This window comes from Melospiza georgiana, chromosome 3, assembly GCF_028018845.1.
Source record: "Melospiza georgiana isolate bMelGeo1 chromosome 3, bMelGeo1.pri, whole genome shotgun sequence".
Taxonomy (NCBI): domain Eukaryota; kingdom Metazoa; phylum Chordata; class Aves; order Passeriformes; family Passerellidae; genus Melospiza; species Melospiza georgiana.
This window is the reverse complement of record NC_080432.1, coordinates 14787187-14809297: the sequence shown is the minus strand read 5'-3', so window position 1 is coordinate 14809297 and position 22111 is coordinate 14787187. Positions and strand designations below refer to the sequence as shown.

Genomic DNA, 22111 nt, shown 5'->3' with positions numbered 1-22111 from the left:
GTGGAGGTGAGTGTCTCCAATTTCTTTCCACCTTCCTAATCTGCTTTGTCTGTAATTTTAAAGATTTTAAAGTTTCCTGTTTATTGATTGAAGGCTTCTTTTATCCTTATCCATAAACTTTGGAAAAGACCCCAGGTAAGAGTAGGCTCAATAGAAATGAATCTGATAGCTCCTTTCAAAGCCTTGAGTTTGCATATTTTTAATCTTAACAAATTAAAAATTTAAGAAGATCAAGAAGGGGTTTCTTTGCTGTTATTGCTGCCTTTTAGAAAGGTTTCCAATGAACATGCCTAGTTTTAAGTGCAGTATATCCTGACTGATGGAAATAAATTATTTGTCTTAGGAGAGTCACAATGTAAGTATCTTGTTATTTTGAAAGCTACAAAGTTCAGCCATTCTACTCTGCTGGGAAATCACTCATTTTAGACTTAGCACAATTACTATAGCCTGCTACTTTTTATTTCTTCCACGTGCTTTGGGATGTTCTCATGAAGGCAATTAGTGTTCTAGTTGAAAACCCTTTTCTCAGACCTTTACACTTCGATTTGAAATTGAGCTCTACACAGAAAGTGTTGATTTTGCCTCAGCAAATTGTCTGTGGTGGAGCTCAAGTGTTTCCATTTCATGAGCAGCTGTGAAAGCTGTGTTGGCATCAGTGGAAGTGGCCACTTGTTGGATGTGCTGTGAGATGGGTGCTGTCCCCAACCTTTGTCACACTTGTCAGTGACCTGTTGGGATTAACTTGCACAATGCCTTCAGTTAGCCCCTCTCTGCAGGGGCAAATCCACATTGATTTCAGTGAAATGTGTGTTTTTGACAGGGCTGACCAACCCCAGCATGGTAAGTGTAGAGACTCCTGTTTCTAAAGACTTGGAAAGGATTAAAAAGGTGAGTGTGTGAAAAATATGTGAAGATGTGCAATACAGAAGTTATTCAAGGTGGTCTTACACAACTTCCATTAAATGCTATATTTTTCTCCATTCAGATTTTTGGGTTTACAATTGACCTTCTGTAAGTAGCACAGAGTGTGGAACCAGATTTCTAAAAATGACTTGTTTCTTGCACCCATGAGTTCATCAGTCCACCACAGTTTATGCAGGAAGGTGATCCAAGGTTTTAAGTATTTATTTTTAAAACTCACTCACAGGGGGAGGAAGATATGGGGTTTCTGCTACCAGCACTGTAGGCTTTCTGTTTGTTTTTGGGATTTTCTCCCCAAGTAGCCTTAAGAACCATATTCCTAGCAGTGCAGTGAAAGCAGTCGTTACTTTACTCCTGAGCTGACTGGCATCCATTGTGCAGCATATTTCAGCTGTCAAAAGGTTGGACTCAGGCCACAAGGGGCTGGAGAGGGCAGCTGCTGCTCTGGGAGGCTCTTTATTGACTTTAATCAGAGCTTTGCCTGCCCTGGGCTTTATAGAAGCACTTCTACAGAGAAGTGCTCTTTGGTTTGACAACTCCTCTCACCAGAAAGTTGTCAAACCTCTCTTCTTTTATATTTATATAATTTGCTGCAAGCTTGAGGTTTAATTCTGACATCTGTCTGACCTTGATCAAACTTGGTAAGACTCTTGACAGCTCTGCTGTGAAGAGAAGGCTTTAAACTTCAGGGAAATACTTGGTCTTCACAGCAAGGCTGAGTCCTTCTGGGTGTTTTGTGTTCTGATTTTGTCAGCTACTGTAAAGTTGTGGGGAAGTGGTAGAAGTGCTGCTCATTATAAATTGTTATTGTTGTGAAAATAATGTGTAAATGTGAATTTGGATGTTGTATGTGTACCTGACCCTGCCAGCTGAGAGTAGGCAATAAAAATCCTGGGCTTGTTGTAAGCGATGCTGAAATTGTGACAATGGGAGTTGGGAAATGGCCTGGAAACCTGGCCCCAGACTCTGCTGAGCAGCACAAAAGGACAATATTTGATAATGATCCCAAAGCCATGCTGTACATACAGTATTATATCACATTGGTGCCATCCAGTTTGCTTTCAAATCTGGAGGATCTGTAGCTGACAGATGTTTGCACATCTGTGTCATGAGTTTGCACAAGTTCTAAACTTACTGTAGTTCTTGTGGGCTGTCATGTGAGCAGCAAGAGTGAAGTGCTGGTGATAAACAGCAGAGACAAACGTGTTTTGATATTTAAAGGAGTAAAATAAAATATTTTAACTGCATAGTCAGAGTTTACCAGAGTCAGTACAAGCCTGTCCCATCTTCCTTGCTCTGAGCTGGGCCCTGAATCATGTCTGAGAGGAGAAGTTATTCCTCTGCATGTCAGACCTCATTCCAAAAGTGCTGTACTCTCTACCTGGAGCTGCTGCTCCTAATTGGGAGCATGTTTGGGAGCAGCCTGGCTATTCCTGGAGAAATGGGAGTTTCCAGCAGCTCCCCTTTAGCTGGATTTGCAGTGCTGTGAGCACAGGGAAGCAGTGGATCCCACAGGGGGTGTGAGCTCCCCAGAGCTGGGGCTGTGGGTGAAGGTGTGGGGTGGAGCAGAGGGTTTGCAGGTTGCTCCCAGAGTGGGGCTGCAGTGTGACATTGCAGTGCCATCAGCAATGTGCTGTGTGCAGCTGGAGCTGCTTTGCAGGGTGTGTTTATGCATTAATCATTGGCCTTCATGCATGTTTTAAGCTATGGGGGAAGTTACCTCAGCCTCTCGCTCACAGGCACAGCTGGAGGAATAAAGGATGAGGTGATAACATTTCCTTTCATAATTCTTCTCATCTTCTATGCTCAAAGGTTTGATCTTGGTATTTTTTCTTGTATGACATGTCAACTTTCATTTATAAGATTTATAAGGCTTTAAAAATACCCTCTGCTTCATGGTTCTCCTACATATTTTCCTGAAATGAGTGTCCTTAGACTTTGGAGTGACAGAAAATGGGATGGGAGAGCTAAATTTGGCCTGGTGCCTGTTAATTGAAAACACATGTATTTAATTCTAGAGGTTTTAACCAAACAAAACATTATAATCTTTTGCAGTAATCACACCTAAATGTTCTGGGTAATGAGAACAGAAGTATTTGGGATAGAAAGATTGCTGAAATGAGAGAGAAAATACCAGCAGTAAAAACATTTTGAGAAGAGAGCATTAATAGACCCTAGAAGAACACTTGACAGTTCAGCTCTGACACAGATATCTGGGTGTAAGTGCCTCTATAAATTGATCTGATTTCAGCATTTGCAGTCTGAGTGTTGGTTTTTTCATCTAAGTGATTTATTTTCAACTTTTCTATTTTAAGAAGTCCTTTGTTTTACTCTGAGCTTTGACTTTTGTGTGAAAGGAAGGATCCAAAGGCTTTCATGTGTGCTTCTTGCTTCCTGCTGAGGTTATTAATGAAGAGAAGTCAAAGTGCTGACTAACACCTCCTGTACTGCTGGAGGTGTGAGGGCTCTTACAGAACAGATGCAGCATCACCTCTCCTTGAGCAAAGGTGTTTGCAGGCTAAACAGAGACTCAGCATAAATTTTGGACACTTTCTCTTATAAATGCATTTGTGAGGAGGAAAATTAAATTAGAAAACACTGCACTGAGTAAAAAGGGGAAACTGCAGTGTGACTCCAGAGAGAAAAAACTCCTAACAATGTTGCTGAGTTAAGTGATACCCTCTCTGTGCAAACAGCTCCCCTTGGCTGGCTCAAGAGTGGCATGATGTCATGTTTCCATGTGTGTTTTCTTACACTTCATGTTTCTTCAAGTTGAAATGCAAATAATCTGCCTGTCATCAATGGCACTGCACACACTCTGGCTGTGATTTGAGCTGTCCTGGTGGCACCCAGCACTGCACAGCTGGGAGCCTGGGGCAGCATTGCTCACCTTGCAGAGTGAAACCAAAGGCCACCAGGATCAGTAGAATTTTTTTTCTTGTGATGTCATGTTTATTTTGGGTATTTAATTTAGAAGTGTGGAGCTCTGAAGCTTTGTCAATCAGAGTCTTTCAATTGAGCTCTGTAGGTTTGATGTCAGACTTGTAAATTGGTTCTGGCTGTTACACACTGTAAGAGAACTGGGGCATGAGTTGTGAATATGGATGTGACTACAGCATGCTGCATTCATTACCCAACTCATTTTTTTGGGGGAGTGATTTAGTATGTTGAAAATGTGTTTTGTAGTATGAAAACAATGAACCTGCTAGAAAGCCACGTTGTAGGACTTTTGGGAGAGGTTTACAATTCCATGTCCTTAACTTCCCTGACATAACTCCTTTAGATGTGAATGTTTTAGTGTGCAGTGGATCATCCTTGCCGCAAACTCTGGCTGTGTCAATGGCAGATTGAGCCTCTCCTTATGGAGAGTGGCCTGGTGTGGTGGTGTTTACAGGGCTCTGAGCATGAGGGAAGAGACAAGGATCTGACTCCATGTTTCAGAAGGCTTGATTTATTATTTTATGATATCTATTATATTAAACTATACTAAAAGAATAGAAGAAAGGATTTCATCAGAAGGCCAGCTAAGAATAGAAAAGGAAGAAGAATGATAACAAAGGCTTGTGTCTCGGACTCTGTCCGAGCCAGCTGATTGTGATTGGCCATTAATTAGAAACAACCACATGAGACCAATCACAGATGCACCTGTTGCATTCCACAGCAGCAGATAATCAATGTTTGCATTTTGCTCCTGAGGCCTCCCAGCTTCTCAGGAGGAAAAATCCTAAGGGAAGGATTTTTCAGAAAATATCATGGCTACAGCCTGGTTTCACACGTTGTCTGGATGTTCAGCACTGATTCCTGCCCAGCTCAGAGGCTGATCCGAGGCGCTGGGGGCAGGGCTTGCTGCAGTGGGATGTGCAGGGAGACTGAGAACACCCCAGCACCTTCTGGGAAATCACTGCTTCCAAGTTTTATTGGCTTCTCCTTTCTCCCTGAGGGTGCATATCCTGATGGTTGTGTTTTGTAGTGAGGACTTAATGCTAATTCGGCCGTTCTTGGATGGAACAGAGGCATTCCCTTAAGCCATGTGCAGTGTACCTGGGCTCTCTGGGAGCAGGGTCCCTGTTAGTCTGTGCTGCCCGGGATTTGGGCGCCGCTCCCGTGCGGTGCCTCCCTGCAGCCCCGGAGCAGTGCCCGTCTCTGCCGAGCGGGACGGAGGGAGGAGCCGCGCTGGCTCCGTGACTGGGGACGTGTGGCCATCCCGTGTCTGGAGTGTCCCCTGGAATGTCCCTGGCCCCGGGAGGGACGGGCAGCTGATCCATCCCAGCGCCGGGAGTGATCATGTCCCCACTGTGCGAGCCAGCCCTGCTCCCACCCCCTGGCTGTGGTACTGGTACACCTGCTATGGAGCTGGCATATTCATCTTCTGTTTTCTTTATTTCGTTGGGCGTTTCTGAGAAACAATGCATTTTCTGAGTGGTGAGTGGGAGTTTGTTTTGCTGTGTACAGGAAACAGCAGAGAAGCTTATTTATTTTTCATGGAGATTGGGTCAAGGTGTGAGTCACTTGCCTTTACCTCAGAGAGCTTGTCAGGAGTTTGCAGGCTCTTGGTGCTGTCTGCCTGAAATAAGTGGGCACATCTGTGTGTTGTTCTATTCTTTTAGTGCCAGAATGGCAAATCCTCACATTAAAGCCTTGTCTGAGCCCTTGCATAAGAGAGAGTGCCCTTAACCTGAGCTCAGGACCTCATGTATCAGTTCTTCACACAGCTTTTGGAGTTAGTGCTATAAGTTTAGAAAAATAAAATATGGGTTTAGAAATATTAGTGATTGAATTGTAAAATTCTCTGAACTATGGCACTTACAATACAATCAGTATATTACAGTAATTTTTGGTGAGTGATGCTTGTTTAATACATTCAACCTTGTAGTGTGTATTATACTTGCCAGTCAGAATGTCCTGTCTCTTCTGTTCACCTATTCAATGTTTTTTATTTGTTTATTTTTAAGTTTTATTATGAAGTTAACAGTGGAGGGCTGTGCAGGGCTTGGAGCTGAGTGGGTTAAGAGTTAGGGAAGAGCTGGCAGGCAGAGTAGTGTGGCGTTCACATTTTGTACTGCCACACACACAAAGTGCAGGGATGTTGACAGGAGTAAGGGACAGCAAGGCATTCCAAATTACAGGGTATTTAATGAGCTCTAATAAAGCCTTGTGTTCATAAGAAAATGACTGGCATTGAAAATTCATTGGCTTCTGAGCTGGTAATGTCTTTGTAAGTTATGTCTTAATTAGTAAACTGAAGCACAGCTTATCTTGGGTCATATTGTCATGTGCAGAGATATATAGTTACTGAGGGAGCACTGAGAATTATCTTCAAGTCATGATCTTGATGTAAATCTTGTCTGCCTGGGCTTCTTCACTGGTTCAAGGGTGGCCTCTGTGAGGAGAATCAGCAAGGACTGAAGCAGAGCTTTCAATTTTGCTTATTGCACAAAGCAGTACAGTAATTGTTGGAGAGGGAAGGAGTTATACAAGTATAACATGGGGGGTGAAGGGCATCAACTAAAATTGCCTTTGGAAAAAGAAGCAGTAATGATATTACTCTGTGCTTATTTAGTGAACTTGTACATTTATTTTAAAGTGTTTTTAATTCTGCAAGGCACACAGAGGAGGGCCAGGATTGTAATCTGTGTCCATGAGCATTTGGTATGCAGCATAGAAGTGTGTGCAAATTTATTGATTGTGAATGGGAAAGCTGCTGTCTTGAGCTAGGCTGTCTTAAAAGATGAACAGTTCTGTGAAGGCTGTGAATAACAAATAGTCTCAGTGCTACTCCTCATTTCTGCTATCAAATTTGGGCATATTTGCATTGTTTCTGTAACATTCATGGGGAGTGAAGAAGGCAGCAGCTCTGGACTGTGTAGCTCAGCAAGGACATGCTTCTTCTACCCTGTATTTTTTATTTGCACAATTCATGTGAACTTTACTGGTTTGTAAAAGTCCATACAATGAATGGAGTGGTTATTTGGACCAGTGAAACAGCAGTTCAGGCACTGTCAAGAGTAAAAGATGTGTCATAGCTGGAAAAGCACAGTGAGCCATGTGGCAGCCACAGTATGGAATGTCTCCTAAAGGTCTCCTCCATTTTGGTACTTCCTCAAGGTTGCACAAATTATTCCAGAGCCTTTATGCCTGTAATATTAAACACCTCTAATCTGATCAGTGGTGAGATAGCTCCTTCAAATGTTTGACCTCAAATCTCACCAGATTTCTTTCAGTGCATCTCCCTAAGCTCCTGTGAGCTGTGAAAATTTGCCTTGATCAACAGTGGAGCCTGTACCTGTGACTTGGATTCAAAGGAAAATGTCAGTGCTTGCTACCAAGGGTGCAAGGCTGATTCATCACTCTGTGATAAGCTCCATTTAGGCCAAGTGCAGCTGGAGAAAAGCATTGATTCCTGACCCACATCCCCTCTTGGCTCCTGAGCCTGTCTTTGGTTTACAGTGAACCAACTTTCATGATGTTCAAAATCCATCTGATGACTTCTGTGGTCAGCAAACGTTGCTGAGGACATTAAGATGAGCCTCTAAAAATAGTGTTGGATTATGAGAAACAAAAAGAACATTCCACTGGAGGCAGATGAATATATCAAGCACAACCACATGACTGCTGTGAGGCAGAACCTGCACATTGACTCAGATCCTTCCAAGGATTTGAGCCCTTCACTCCTTGCACTGAAATGGGATGCCCAGACAGAACATGATGCTTAAATATCCCTGCTCATGCAGTGCTCTGAATGAAGTCATTTGTCTGTCACTGTCATTCACCTTGTTTGTTTGGGTCCATTTTAGAAATCTGTGTAACCTGAAGTTAAATTTTGAATTTTAGGTTTTTGCAGTGTCACTAAGTCCAGAAAGAAAACATGACAAAGCATTGCAGCAATGATTTTTTCCTAACCAGCTCTCCAACCACTGAGACCAAAGGCTCTTCAGTGTTAACTGAGCAGCAGAAGACACCAAATCTGTCTCCTCCAGGTACAGGTGCTGAGAACTCTTTGATTCATTCCTGTTGTTGGAATTTGATGCCTGGCCTGTCCTCCAGCCAACACTGCTGAGGGCTGCATTGGGACCACTTACAACCACAGCATGTGAACATATTTTGGAGAAAAGATCCTGAGTTTTTATTGAAACAAATCCTAATTTCAGTGTGAACTCATTGGGATTTTATGTGTTTTAGCTTCTCCATGAACATAATCAAATGCTGAGGTTTTTTTTTTTCACTTTTGAGTGGACTGGAATGTTCCATTCAGCCTGAATTCCTGCATTGGTCAAGAGCATGGAAGTGACTGACCAGACTGCCTTGGAAGCACAGATCCCAGAGTTTTGTGCTGTCAAGCCACTCCATCATCCTGGATTTGTCAAGAATGAGTAGAGCAGTGTTGATGCCTTCTATTGATTGCAATATTGCAAGCACAGCCAGTTGTATCCATGGAATCCTGAAAAGGTGCCTGTGGAACTCCAAAAGGAGATGTAGCACAAAGGGCTGGCATGACCCACTTTGTACAGCAATGCAAATTCCAGTGTATTTACTGATCAGCTGCCACCTGAAGTGTGTCCTTCAGGCACTGAGCAGCTTATTCTATTCTACTTTTCCTGTTTTGTGGTGTTTTTATTTTATTCATTTTTCTTAACTAAGAAAACCTGACAGTTAATTCCAGTGTCACTTTGGAAAATGGATATTTGAAGGATTGCTGAAGAATGTTTGAATGAGAAACAATTTCTTTTGGTGTTGAGAGCAAAATACTGCTGAATTTATCACTGCAAAGATCTGTAGTTGGGATGTAGCAAACCTTGGCTGTGTCTGCTTTGTGCTCAGTAGAGCTGCACTTAGCACATGTATTTTTAAGTCAGTTGATGTTAGATATTAATCCTGCATGTCACTTTAGGATTTTTGAATATTCCTTGTCCTTGTTGCAGGGGAAACATGATCTTGACTGCAAAGATGCAGTCAGGTGATGCTTTTTCTCAAATTTAACACTTTAAGTACTTCTAATACCTTCCCAGTTTTGTTAGATTTTGATTTATTTGTTTGTGCAGTGCTGCTCAGAAACCTGTAATGATGGACAGGAAGCAAAGAGGCTCTGGAAAATCTTGGGCAAGAATCTGTAGTGAAAGATAAAAGTTACTGGTAGGTTTTTACTCCCTGGAATGAGAAAAATCCAGATGGTATTTGCATTTTGGTTATTGGGAAATGCTGTTCCCCAGGGAAGCGGGAGCACTTTGATGCCAGACACTGAAGCTCTCTGGTCTGTCAGGTGTCAGGAGAGTTGGCTGCTGCCTCAGCCAGCTGCTTGATTTGCACCTCAGCTCATGGAGCTGCTGGTATGGGGCCCAAGTGCTAAATCTGTGCAAGCAGACATGGTTGCATGGTTGGGAATGGTTTTTGGGAGAGTTTCAGGGTTCAGCTTCTAACCGAGGGCTTGGCCAGTCTGTGGAGAACCAGGGGTGGATGAGATTGTAGACCTTGGCTTGGCATGGTGCTGCTTTGCCCCCTGTGGGTCTGTCCATGCCCAGCTCCATCTGTGTTTATTCTCCATGCCTGGAGAATTGCTCTGAATTGCTCTGACAGCCTTTAGCCCAGCTGATGGGTTTGCTGACCATGGGGAATTGTGGGATTTTGGGGAGAGCTCATCAGACACGGGGGTAATCAGACTTTGCACCCCTTTTTGCTCTGGTTTTGTGAACTTGTGTTTTCATGTATGTGTTGTGCAGAAAACTTCTCCCTCTGAACACGAAGCCAAATGCTGAAGAGCCCAAACCCAAGTGTATGGCAGATCTGAAAGGTAGCAGAAGAAATATTCAGTGACATCTATTTTCACAGGTTCACAGCTTATTCTGAGTTGGAAGGGACCCACAAAGTTCATTGAGTCCAACTGTTTAAGTGTAGAAATTGGACCCACAGCCTTGGTGTTATGTGCTGAATTCACCATCAGAGGGAAAGATGATGTAACATATTGGTCATCAGATTAATGACATTTATGCCTCTTCTGGAAATGGCCTTTGCAGTATGTCTGTCCTTTTCAGGCCCAAAATTCTGATCTGGTTTGTGCTGCAGAAGCTTTCTGAGTTCCATGGAGTTCTGTGAGCATCTGAAAAGTCCAGAGCAAGTCTGTGACTCCTGGGGTACCCAGGGCAGAGGAGGACATTGCTGTTTTCCTTTGCTCCCTTGCTTGCTGTGCAAAGCCATTGTCAAGTCCTGTCCTTGCTCAACTTTTAAACAGGAGTTTGAGCCTGCAGAGGGTCTGGGAGCAGTGTTGTGTGAGTGAGGAGAGAAGGCAGCTCTGCTCACAGAGTTTGGCTGGATGAATTCATGGGGTTGTGGCCCTGGAGAGCTCCTGTGTGTGAGCTGGGGCAGCAGTGATGTGTGGAACATTGATTTATGTGTGAGAACGCTCCCCTGGTGGCAGCCCAGCCAGAAAAAATGTCTTTATGGAGGTGAGACCTTGATGTGTATGGAGAGCTGTGGGTGTGCAGTTACCCTGAGGAAATCTTACACCTGTCAGTAGTGCCTGCTTCTGCTTGCAGCTCTTATCAATACTTCTGGAAACAATTTACCAACCACAGAAATATTGTCGTCATCACCTGTGTGTTAGGAACCATGAGCTAAACAAAAGACAAGACAGGATTAATCAGCCACCAATTAGTGCAGGTTTCCTGAGGTTTTGCTGCTGATTATGCCATTGCATCATGTCAGTTTTCTAGCAGCTTTATTCTTAGATTAATCTGTTCTCAGCATGGTGTAGAAACTGGGGCTGAAGTTACTCACATGCCTAGAAAACACCTTGATGAACAATGAGCTCGAGACAAACATTTTCAATGTGTTTCCTTTCGAAATCAACTTTTAAGGCAATGCTTCCTTCCTGAATTTCCTGAACTGGGCTAGTGGGAAACAAAGCTATTTTTAATTCTCTTTTGTGTGTGCAGCATTCCTGTTAGAAGCCATTAATCTACCTTTTGCATTTACAGGGCTGCTTAAAGATGTCTTGGCACACAAAGTGATTTACAATGGATCCCCACCTGAAGGGCTGTGATAGCTTTTCTGGAGGAAGCTCTGTTTTCTGTCCTGTTCCTCATGGCCTGTTTTTACTCTTCCAGAGTGTTTGTGTGGCTGTAGTTGTTTTGATCTGGGAAATGAAGGTGCTGGTACCACCAGAGGCATGGGCAGTGCTCTGCTGTGGATTTCAGGCTGCTAACTGGTAAAATCCAGAGGAGCATTTGTCTTCCATCAGAATAAAATTTGAAAATGAACATTCTTGAGCTTAAAACAAGAGAGAACACAGTATTTTGGCAAGATGGTCATCTGGCCCTCAGCATCCATCAACAGTGTGGCATATTGTGAGTGTGCCAGGGAGGGGGAAGTGGTGCTTAGTAGAAATAAATCTGCACGGCGAGGCTCAGGCTGAACATCTGTGCCTTGGCAGATGTGGAAGGGAGGAGCTCGGGGTTCAGAGCTGTTCTGGCTGCCTGCCGGCAGATCTGCTCTGGCAGGTAGGTGGCTGCTGCTCTCTGTCAAACTCTGTGGGCTGAAATGTTTGTTTAAAGTCCTGCGGAGCCGGGGCTGCCTTCAAGGGAGCGCTGGGGAAAGGTTCTGCTTGCTGCCAAAAGCTGGAGCTGTCCTGGGCGAGGTCACTGCAGCAGGGGCGCTTCAGCAAGGGATTCACCCCGCCCAGGGCTCGGGGCCGGCTCCGGAGCTCCCCAGCACCGGGTCTGCCATCCCGGGGTGACAGCCCGGACATTCCCGAGCCGGGGTTTGCCATCCCGGGGTGACAGCCCGGACATTCCCGGTGCTGGGAGCCGGGATTTGCCATGCCGGGGTGACAGCCCGGACATTCCCGGGGTTTGCCATGCCGGGGTGACAGCCCGGACATTCCCGGTGTTGGGAGCCGGGGTTTGCCATGCCGGGGTGACAGCCCGGACATTCCCGGTGCTGGGAGGAGGGCTTTGCCATCCCGGGGTGACAGCCCGGACATTCCCGGGGTTTGCCATCCCGGGGTGACAGCCCGGACATTCCCGGGGTTTGCCATGCTGGGATGACAGCCCGGACATTCCCGGTGCTGGGAGCAGGGGTTTGCCATCCCGGAGTGACAGCCCGGACATTCCTGGTGTTGGGAACAGGGTTTTGCCGTCCCAGGATGACTGCCCAGACATTCCCGGGGTTTGCCATGCCGGGGTGACAGCCCGGACATTCCCGGTGTTGGGAGCAGAGGTTTGCCATGCCGGGGTGACAGCCCGGACATTCCCGGCCTGGGAGCTGTGCTGACAGGACACAGCACCGATCCTGCCCGGGAGCACAAAGTTCCTGCAGTTCCAGCCGCTCCCGGCCGTGCCAGACCAGCCCTAAATGGCCCCTGTCAGCCAAAATGTGCTCTGAGTGCAGGCCAAGGTTTCAGAGCCGGGCAGAGGTTAAAGGGACGTTAATACGGCTCCTATTCTCATCTGCAATTGAATTGGGATTGCAATTCAATTACAAACCAGAGCAAACACCCGGTTGTGTGTCCTGAGCATGATTTAGCAACCTGTTAGTCTTTTAATTGCTCTGATGATTTGGTACTTGAAATAAGTGTGTATTTTTAAAATCTCGTGGCAGTAACTTCTGGAAAAAGTCATTGCTTTTCATTTTGCAGGCGTTTTGTCTTTCATGCTGAAGTAAAGGAACATATGGTGCTACTTCTGAGGTAGCACTTGTTTAAATATCTTTCCTTGTAAAATTTTCTGCAGAGCCATATAATTTTCTCCTGTAAAAATATTCCTACTGTGTTTAACTGGTTTTACAGCTACTTAATGGGATTATCATGTTTTTATAATTGCAAACATTTCATGGATGTGGGTCAAGAAATTAAACTCTGAACCCTGAATAAGACAAGTCAGCAGTAAGCAGTTAGAAATTCAAAGAGAGTAGTAAGAAATAATGATAATAGTATAAAGTAAATAAAAAAGTTTATCAAAACACATCCCAGGTATTTTGAAAGGGTCAAAACAGTAATTTTATTTTTAACTGAGCTCTTGGCAGTCAGTAGACTTGGAATGCTCTAATACAGTGTCCAGAATCCTCACATGGAAGCCAGTTACATCTCTGTTTGTGCTCAGCCTGGTGAACAGGCTTCCCAAGTCATGGTGTTCCTTCTGCCTGAGTCAGGAGCGTGTATTAAAAAATGTAAACCAGCAGCACATTCATCTGTACACAATGAAGGGAGACTGGAAATGTTCCTGAGTGTGGCACAGCCAGGAGAGTCAGAGGAGTGGAATAACTGGAATATTCTGTATATTTTTTGTCTACATTGCTAGACTCTTACCCAGCATGAGAGATGATTAGTGAGAGGCTAATTGGCCTGTTAAACAAACATATTTAGAAATGTATAAAGATCCATATCTCAGGAATGATGCAGATCTGAAACCCTTCTCACACAGCAGTGGGAAATGGATTCCAGCACTCCAGGGGCAGTGTGCCAGGCTCCCTCTGCTGCCTCGGACATGCTGAGCCCAGGCTGGAGCTCTCCACAATCCAGGCACCTCAGAGAAAGCTGCAGGGATGAAACCTCCAGGCTCCAGGAGAGGAGGAGCTGGCCCAGCCTTGCCTGGGGGGCAGAGCCTTCTCCCCCTGAGGGATCCCAGATGGAGCAGCAAGCACACAATTGCTGGAAGTGAGAAGGCAGGAGTAGGATGGACTGCACAGGATCTCCCTTCTCCTGCAGCTGGGCTCAGGGCTGATTGCCATCTCTGGGGAAACATCACTCCCGTGTGGAGGTGGCTTTTGTGGACCTGCAGTGAGAGCAGGCTGTGTTTAGGCTGGAGTTTGGAGTCCCACCCTGCTGAGTGCAGACAATGGAGCTGCTCAGAAAATTGTTTCTGAGGGGTTTTTTGGGAAGAAGAAAGTGGATGAGGTCAGACAGATTCAGGGTTCTATCTAAGAGTGCACATGTTGTAAAGTGAAGAACTGAAAAAACAAAAATGTTAGAAGGAGTCTGGGCAAGGGGAAATGTCACAATCCAGTTACTTAGAGTTGGATTATGTTGAATTTGCCCTGTTTTGAACAATATTCCTGCTTCCTGAAAATGGAGCTGTGGGAGAGCAGAATTAGGGTACAGGACAACCAAAGCTCCAGCATTTCCAAGTTTGAAATGGTAGGAAAAGCTGTAGATAATGACCATTTATATATCACTTGTTTGTGGGTACTGAATGCACAACTGAAGGGTTTTGTCAATGGCTGTAGTTTTTCAGTCAGTCGCAGTTTCAGTTTGGTCTCCTGCCCACCTCATTCTGCTGGCAGGTGGAAAACAGGACATTTGTCACAGTGCCAGCCATGGCCAGTGACCGTCGTGGTGCTGCTGCTCCTCACCAGTTTCTGTTTCCATAGCACCTCTGAGCTCCCCTTGGCTTTTAGTGTTTGAGCACCTGGAGGAGCTCCTCCCAGTCTCTCCTCATGATTGTGAATGGGGTTTTGGCAGTCCTGGCAGCTGATAGTCCACAAAAGTGAATTCCTTTTTGTGTGGCCTCTTCTCCTCTCTCAGAGTTCTCCATGGAGCAGGATTCTTCCCCTGTGTGCTGCAAGGCAGAAATCTTTCATTATGGAGTATTTAATTTTTCAAATGACTGCTGCCACTGGATCAGTCAATAGTCTGTGTTAGTTGAACTCTGCTGCTGAATCTGAGCTTTCCTATTGAAAAAGTAGAAAACAAAATATGTTTTTTTAATCCACGTTTACTAAATGAATCTTAATGATTTGTGCAAGTTGTTACTATGAGTCCTTTGATTATTATTGCTGGTGGAAAAGCAATTACATTGGAAAACCCACTAAAAGTCAATTGTGAGATTAAAATTTGCAGTTCTAGATCTTTTCCTTGATTTATTTTTGGTAGTGGGTGATTTATTATTGAGAGTGTGACAAGGATATAGGAATTCCTCCTTGTTAGTCCCTGCCTAGCAGCTGTTTGAATCTTATGGCACTAAAAAGTTCCTACAGATGCTTTGGGGCTTGGAAAAATATCCCAGGTGAAGTGAATGTGTAAGAACCTGATGGTTCATTTGATACGCGGCCATACAGGGTAGCAGCTCATTTAGGGGACCACTTCTCCCATTTTAATTCAACCAGGAAATGCTCACTCAGCTGCACAAATAGGACTATCCATCTGTACACCTATGATGGGATCAGATTAATTAAGGTAAAAGCAGTGAATTAACTTCAGTTACAAAGGCTGCCATGAATTGCTCAGTAATAATTTAATCCTATTTTACACAGGTAGAAGGCACCATATAACTAACATGTTAAACTACAAATTTCTGATCCAACATGAGTTTTGAGGGTTTTTTTATTTTGTTTTCAGCATTGTCAAGGAGCTTAGCTAAGTAGCTTTACAAAGGTAGAAGGTTTGAAAGCTTTATTGAATATTTTTTAATGCTTAGTTTTAGCCTTAGGACTATTTCTAACTATAACCTGAATAATCTCTCTGTTTGTCTAAATGGTCATTCTGATAAATTTAACATGAATCAAAGGTACTGTGGGATGGAAAGCTTTTATGGAAGGTTACTCAGACAATAAATAAGTTTGGTTTGAATTGCACAGGTTAATATGAAACTGCCTTTTTGGTTTGCAAACAGAAAGTGATCATGTACATTTGCCTGGGAATGAAGATCCATCCCTCCATCCATCCCTCCCTCTGCCAGGGTGTTTGTGAACAGTCAAAATGTTTATCAGGGAGGGTTTTTGTATTTCCAATTTCACTGTAAGGTAATAAGTGCTTTTCAGGGAAATCCAGAGCTGTGGGCTGCATTCATTCACAGCCAGCACACCCCATTCCCTCCATGCTCCTGGATGGGTTCCAGCTTGGATGTGAAGCTCTTGGTGGGAAATTTCAAGTCTGTAGCAGGAAGGTTCTCTGGGGGTGACACAGAGCTTGTTCTGGAGCTGTACAAATAAGCTCAATATTCAAATGCACAGTCCCTCTGAGATGCCACAATAAGGGAGAAAATAAAATTCATACAAGTGTTGCCAATCCATTACTGTCCTGAGAGCAGGAAATCAGCCCTGCTCTCTGCCACAAGTGATTTTATGGAAGGCTGGGAGCCTTCCTTGCTGGGCACCAGGCTCTGTCTTGTGCTTCAAAGAATTGTGACTTGCACTCAGGCTGTGACAATCTGGGATTGCATTTCTGGAGGTTGGAATTGGGGTTTGCCTGCTTCCTTTTGACATCTCTCTGGTGACAGCTGAGGGCCAGCAGTGTTTGCAAAAGAGATAATGGTAGGCTCAGGGCTCTTCTCCTTGAGGAAATGCACATTTTAGTCACTGATAATTAAAAATTACAATTACTGTGTGATCTTGGGTGTGGTTTGGAGCTTTTTTCCTCTTAAACTGAGAAATTTCTTAAAGCATTTCACTGGAAATTGGAACTAGATGGAGAAACATGGTGCTGGTTAAATTGTGGAGAGGGTGAAGCACAGAATTGTGGAACCTTTGGATGAAGTTCTGCTGTGTTGCAATTACTCCTGTGGGCATCACAGGAACAAATATGGTGCAGTGGTAAGCCCAGAGTCTTGGGGATAAATAATTTATTGAATGTATCCTAACATGAGATGTTCTGGTGTTTAAATATCTTGAATGAGAAGAGAATCATGTGCTTTTTCAGTCACTCCCTTCACTAAAGTTGTAAAACAGAAAAATCCACATGCACTTACAGCCAAGGTCATTTCTTACACACTCAGGAGAGAGATTTGAAGTGGAATCAAGGAAATACTGAACTGGGATTGTTGAGCCTGTTCTCCTGCCAGGAATGCAGTCCTTGAAGCAGGAATAAGAATTAGGATTGCCAGGAGCAAACACTGACCTTTCAACACTTGGGGAGCTGGAAGTTGGCAGATCACAGGGTAGTTCCAAAGCAGAGTTCCCAGCCTGTTCAAGCCCATTTTGATGAAAAATGGGATGTCAGAGGCAGAGGGGACATTTATCTTGCTGCAAAGAACCATTCACACAATGATTATCTTGATTTTATTTTCACAGGAACATATGTTTCATGTTTAATTGTCAACACCTTCCTTAAGTCTCTGCTTCCCACCATAACTGAAGTATGAAAAATCAGTGGGAATGCAGTGAAGGAAAGAAGTGGGGTTGGAATAAAACCTTGGCACAGTTGGCCACATGTAGAACATTTTTTAGAGCCTTAACAGGGGTGAAAAATGTGGCCAGTAATCCATAGGGGGGTGAAGGGGCAGAGGAATTTGACTTTAATTTCATTTTTAGTGGGAAGAAGAAATGAATTTGAATGAGAAATTGATCATACACAGTTGGATCCTCTTGCAGAAATATTGCCATTGATTTCTGGAGGAATGGGATGTGCCACCTTGTCTGCCTGTGGCTGGGCTTTCCTCTTGGTACAGGGTAACTCACTGACACTCCAAAAAACCCCAACCCAAACAAAACCCACCACAAATAAACAAAATCTACTTCACTGCATGGAGAATAAATTAGCTTTTAAATCTCTAATATGATTGTTATGGAGCCATGGAGGCTGAGGAAAGATTCTGAAATTTTGCTGTTCAGACAACTCCACACTGTTCAGTAGTGGCAATGGTTAATTCATTTTCTAAAGATCACTTAGATACATGGGGCTGAAACTTTGTGATTTATTTTGAGCTCTGAGGAATATAATGTGAAAACCTATTCAGGTTTTACTGGCTGGCCAGAGCCTGCAGTCAGTTTAATGAGACACAGCTAAATTTACCATGATAAAGTGCTGCTTCGTGCACAAAATAGATGCTGTGGCCCTGTGCTGGTGATTGATGATTTATTGCCTTCAAAACTGTTGAACCAATGTGCAGAATTAATTTTGAGTGGATTATTCATTGTTTTTATCCCTTGGAATCTTGTCTGATTGATACACAATTTAAAAGAAAAAAAACCGAACTAAAAAATGAACTATGAGAGATTTTTAGGTGATGCATTTCAGAACACCCCCGTTTTCCCCTGAGATGTTTTACAAACCTGATGCACAGCAGTTTTGTGCTGCAGAAGATGTTTATAGCTCACTTTATTTGGTTCCTTATCAAATTCTAGGTTTTCCTCTGTAAAGCTCTCCAGGGACTGAGTGAAGCTGCAGTGTGTGGATGATCCTGTGCATGGTCCTTCATCCCTGGGCTGATCCCAGCTGACAGCCCTCCCTTTGGAGCCCCAGGCACTGGGAGATGCCCACAGCAGGGGAATTGTCAGCTCCCAGTCTTGTAGCTGCTTTAACCCTTTAACTTCTGGGGAGAGAAACCAGCTCTGGCAGAGGATTCAGAAAACTGAGAGGAGAATCCAGGAGATGGAGAGGGGAGAGGTGTTAGAGGCAAGGAAAAGGATTAAATGTGCTGTGGTTGTGTCCCTGTGACAAGCACACCACAACACAGAGTTTTGGGGTTTATTCTGATTTATCTTTCTAAAGATAAATCTATCTGATTTATCAAGCAAGCCTTGGCTCTGCCTCTGGCACTATGGGGATTTGAAAAATCCTGTGCTGCTCCCCCAGTGGGTTCCTTACGCTCAGGGCTCTGTAAAATCCCCATTTCTGTACTGGTCTGTCCTGGGGGTCTCATTTTGGCCATGCTGGGTCTGTAAGCTGAGCTCTGGTGAGTCCTGCTGGAGCAGGGAGCAGCTCAGCTCAGCAGTGTCAGCCTCCAGGGCTGTTCTGTCTGCTGCTGCAACCATCAGCTGTGCTTCCCACATCCAGGGACTTGGGCAACACAGGATTTGTGCTCTGACAGGCTCCACAGCAGCTAAATGTTGGACTCAGGTGGAATTTTGTGGTCTTTAAGCAGTTTTGGTCCTTGCCCTGATGACTTTGCTTTGGGAGAGGTTGTTTCATAATCCTCCTTTAGGCTCCTGTGCAGGTTTGGAGTGACACAAGGGCTCAGCAATGCCTTAGCTGACAAAAGCAAAGGCTCTGTGTTTCATTTAATCCTTTATTTATTTAAAAGGAAAGAAGCTGTACTTTTGCAAGCAAGGCTCTTCTCAGCATCTGAAAGCTGAGCAGGGTCAGTCTGGATCGTTACCTGGATTTTTAACCTCTGGAAAGAACACAGGTGAGCTTGTGGTGGAAAAACCATTATCTTTGAGTCAGTCATAAATACTGAGAGGGTAAAGGTTGAAATATTAAACTGAGATTCTTTCTACTTGCTCTTTGAAATACCAAGAGCTTGAAAGTTTTCCCAAGGCTCTCTGCAAACATTGGTGTGGAATTATCATTCAGTTTTTGTCAGGAGCTGCTGTGCAGTGCTGCCCTGGGCTCCAAGCAAACACAGCCTGTATCCCCCTCTCCTCTGAGTCCTGAAGCTGATTTGTGTTCCCTTCTCTCATCACAGCACCTATTTATGCTCTTTATCACAACCATCCTTACATCCTCTCTTTGGCCCCTGTCCCTGCTGCTCTGCTGGTGGTTTGGTGGATAAAATAGATTTCATTATAATCAACAATGCCTGCTGAGGGTGGCATGGTGCAGGACTATGTCAAGAAGAATCATTTAATGCTGGGGAAAAATCGTCCCTTCTCTGACCTGTTTTATCTCTTGGAAATTCTGTTTCCCTTATGCTTCCCTACACATCTTCAGAAATTTCATTGCTAAAGAACTTTATGATCTCTAAGTCAGATTTTTAGCCTTCATCTTTGAGTAAATAAGTATCAGGTGACTGTGCTGCTCAGACTTGGAGCTGCTCACAACTCCTCTCTCCATTACAGACACCAGGCCCTGAAGTGCAGCAATCCAGGGAATATTCTGTTGGATAAAAATCAATCATCATATTCTTTCTACATCTCCTGTTTTGTTATCTGTCACCTTGAATTCATCAGAATGATCCATGTTTGGGTTTTCATCTCTAAATCTGGCCAGACTGTCTGACAAACAACTGTGGCCACGAGACACTTTCCTTAAAGGGCTCTTGGCACTCAGTTCTCACCCCTGGACAAATTGTGAGAAAATGAAAGATGTTGTGGGAGACATGGGATTGTTTTCAAGGACTAAGTTTTATGCTTAAGGTAGTCATAGAAGAGTGCTTTCAAATTATTGATATCTGGAATGTGAAATCATCAAACTTCTACAATGGAAAAATCTTTTTGTATTGGAGAAATGTATCTGAGGTCAAAAATAGTTTTGTCTCCTTCAGCAGCCAAACCTCTGTGGGTTCTTTGTAGCTCTCTGAAATGCTCCTCATGTGGCTGGGCTGGTGCTGGGTGCTCCTCCCTGGGCAGGACAGAGCAAACCTGCCCAGACTGAGCCCTGTTTGCTGTTCCTCTGGAAGAGGCTTCCCTCATCTCCTCGAGGTGTTCTGCCTTATTCCAGGTGCTCAAGGCATGAACTTTCAGCACTTCTCAGCCTTGCCTTTGCTTGCAGTGGTCAAACACATTTTACTGATTTCTTTTGCAAATGCTGCTTCAGTTTCTCTTCTGTATCCGTGGTGTACTCCTCACTTTCCTTTCAACAGAAATAAGAAACCTTTCTATTGTTATTATTATTACGAGTAATGGGGAAATCAGCATAGTTCTGGATCCCATTGTAAGTTTAAAACCCCTTTTGGGTGCTGTCAGAAGAGACACCACAGTTTGTTCCTATCCTTGAGACAGGAGCCCGTGTCTATCAAAGTCCTGATGGGTGATGATCAAGCTCCTCTTGCTCAGGAATGTGAGATGTGGCTGACCAAACAGTTGGCAGGCTGGGTTTATTTTTATGTCAGAGAGATGCTGTGTGTTTCAGTGCTGGTAGTGTCCCTTCCCTGGATATTTAGCAAACAAAAATGGTTCCTCAAGGTAAGAAAAAGGGTAAAACAGCCTTTGGCCAAGAACAGCATATGCATCAAAAATGCTGCTTTTTGGAATATAATTAATTAATAGAATTAAAACTCCTAAAAAGCTGGGTGTTGTCAGCAAGGAAGGAGAGATAATCTTGAAACAGGATCAAACTTTGAGATAGAAAACACTGAAGGGTTCATAGCCTACTTCGATGCCTTTAAAGCAAAGAAAGGAGATTGACTGTACTTCCTAAAGCCACAGGTATCATTCCAGCTGCCGGTTCTGGAAATTCAGATGACTTCAGCTTTGTGATTCTGATTAAATGTTGACAAACTTCTCTCTCTTCCTGATACACTTGCGGAAACTTTGTCCTGATGTCCCAGGGCAGAATTTGGATTTGATGCCTCCCTGAGGATAAATTGCACTTGATATTACATGCTCACTTTGCACTGCATGCTTCAGTTTAGCTTTTCCTGATTGAAAGGCAAAAAAATGGCAAAAAAAAAAAAAAACAGTAGTGAAGGAATGAATGTCTGATATTGGGAATCCAGAACAAATCTGAACCAACTCTGAGTGTGTGAAGTTGTAGTTCCTCTGTACCTGCTGTGGTGAAAGGTTTGTGTTTAATTCAGAGGGAACAGAAATGAAACTCTTGTACATGAATGAAACAGAAACCCCAAATGTTTGCCTGATTAATGAGCAAGGCAATTTGTTTAATGGTGTGATTTGTTTCTTATTTATTTTAATATTCTTTTCCTTAGAGAAAGCAAACTGAACTCCTTCCCCAGCTGAGGTTTTGCAGGTGGGCAGTGTCAGCAGGAATGAGGAGTCTCTGAAGGACAGGAGGATGGGGAATAGGGCGCTGGGTGGTTTCTAGGCAGTATTCCTTACACTTAATGCCATCGGTGCCTAAAACAATAAGCAGCTTTGGTGTCAAGTTTTGGAGATTTTGTACCAGAGTCAAGAAAAGGGAGAAAGGCAGGAAGCCCTGGAATGTGCTGAGGGTGCTTGTGTCTGGTAGGACACATAAATAGCAACTGTTTCAAAGGGAAAGTAGAGGTGGCAGAGCAGCAGAGCCCTGAATTGCTGTCAGGGCTGCTTTGGGTTGTGCTGAGTGTGCAGACCCTGGGAACATGTTCTGTGTCAGAGCAGGAGAGGACAGCTCTGCTCAGGAGATGCCTCAGCTTTTTGCTTTTCTATTCTTCAGGTTCTATTCTGCTTTAGTGTGCAAGTCTGGGCTTCATATTAGGGGATGTGAGCTCTCTCCACAGAATAGGGAGGCAGAACAATTCCTTCTCTAGCTGGGGACCAAGGACAGCCAGTCCAGATCTCAGGCCCAAGAGCACAAACAATGTGGACTTATAGAGTTTCTAGAAAACAAGCAGGATGGGACTTCATAACCCAAAGCTCTAATTGGACAGGTAACTCCAATGTGCAAATG

At 44.0% G+C, this 22111-nt stretch overlaps 1 protein-coding gene across 3 annotated transcripts in view; it reads left to right on the top strand.

The window, feature by feature from the left end:
* The window catches only part of CCDC85A (coiled-coil domain containing 85A), a 68850-nt gene that overhangs the window by 4008 nt on the left and 42731 nt on the right, over positions 1-22111 (top strand). The window lies entirely within an intron of this gene.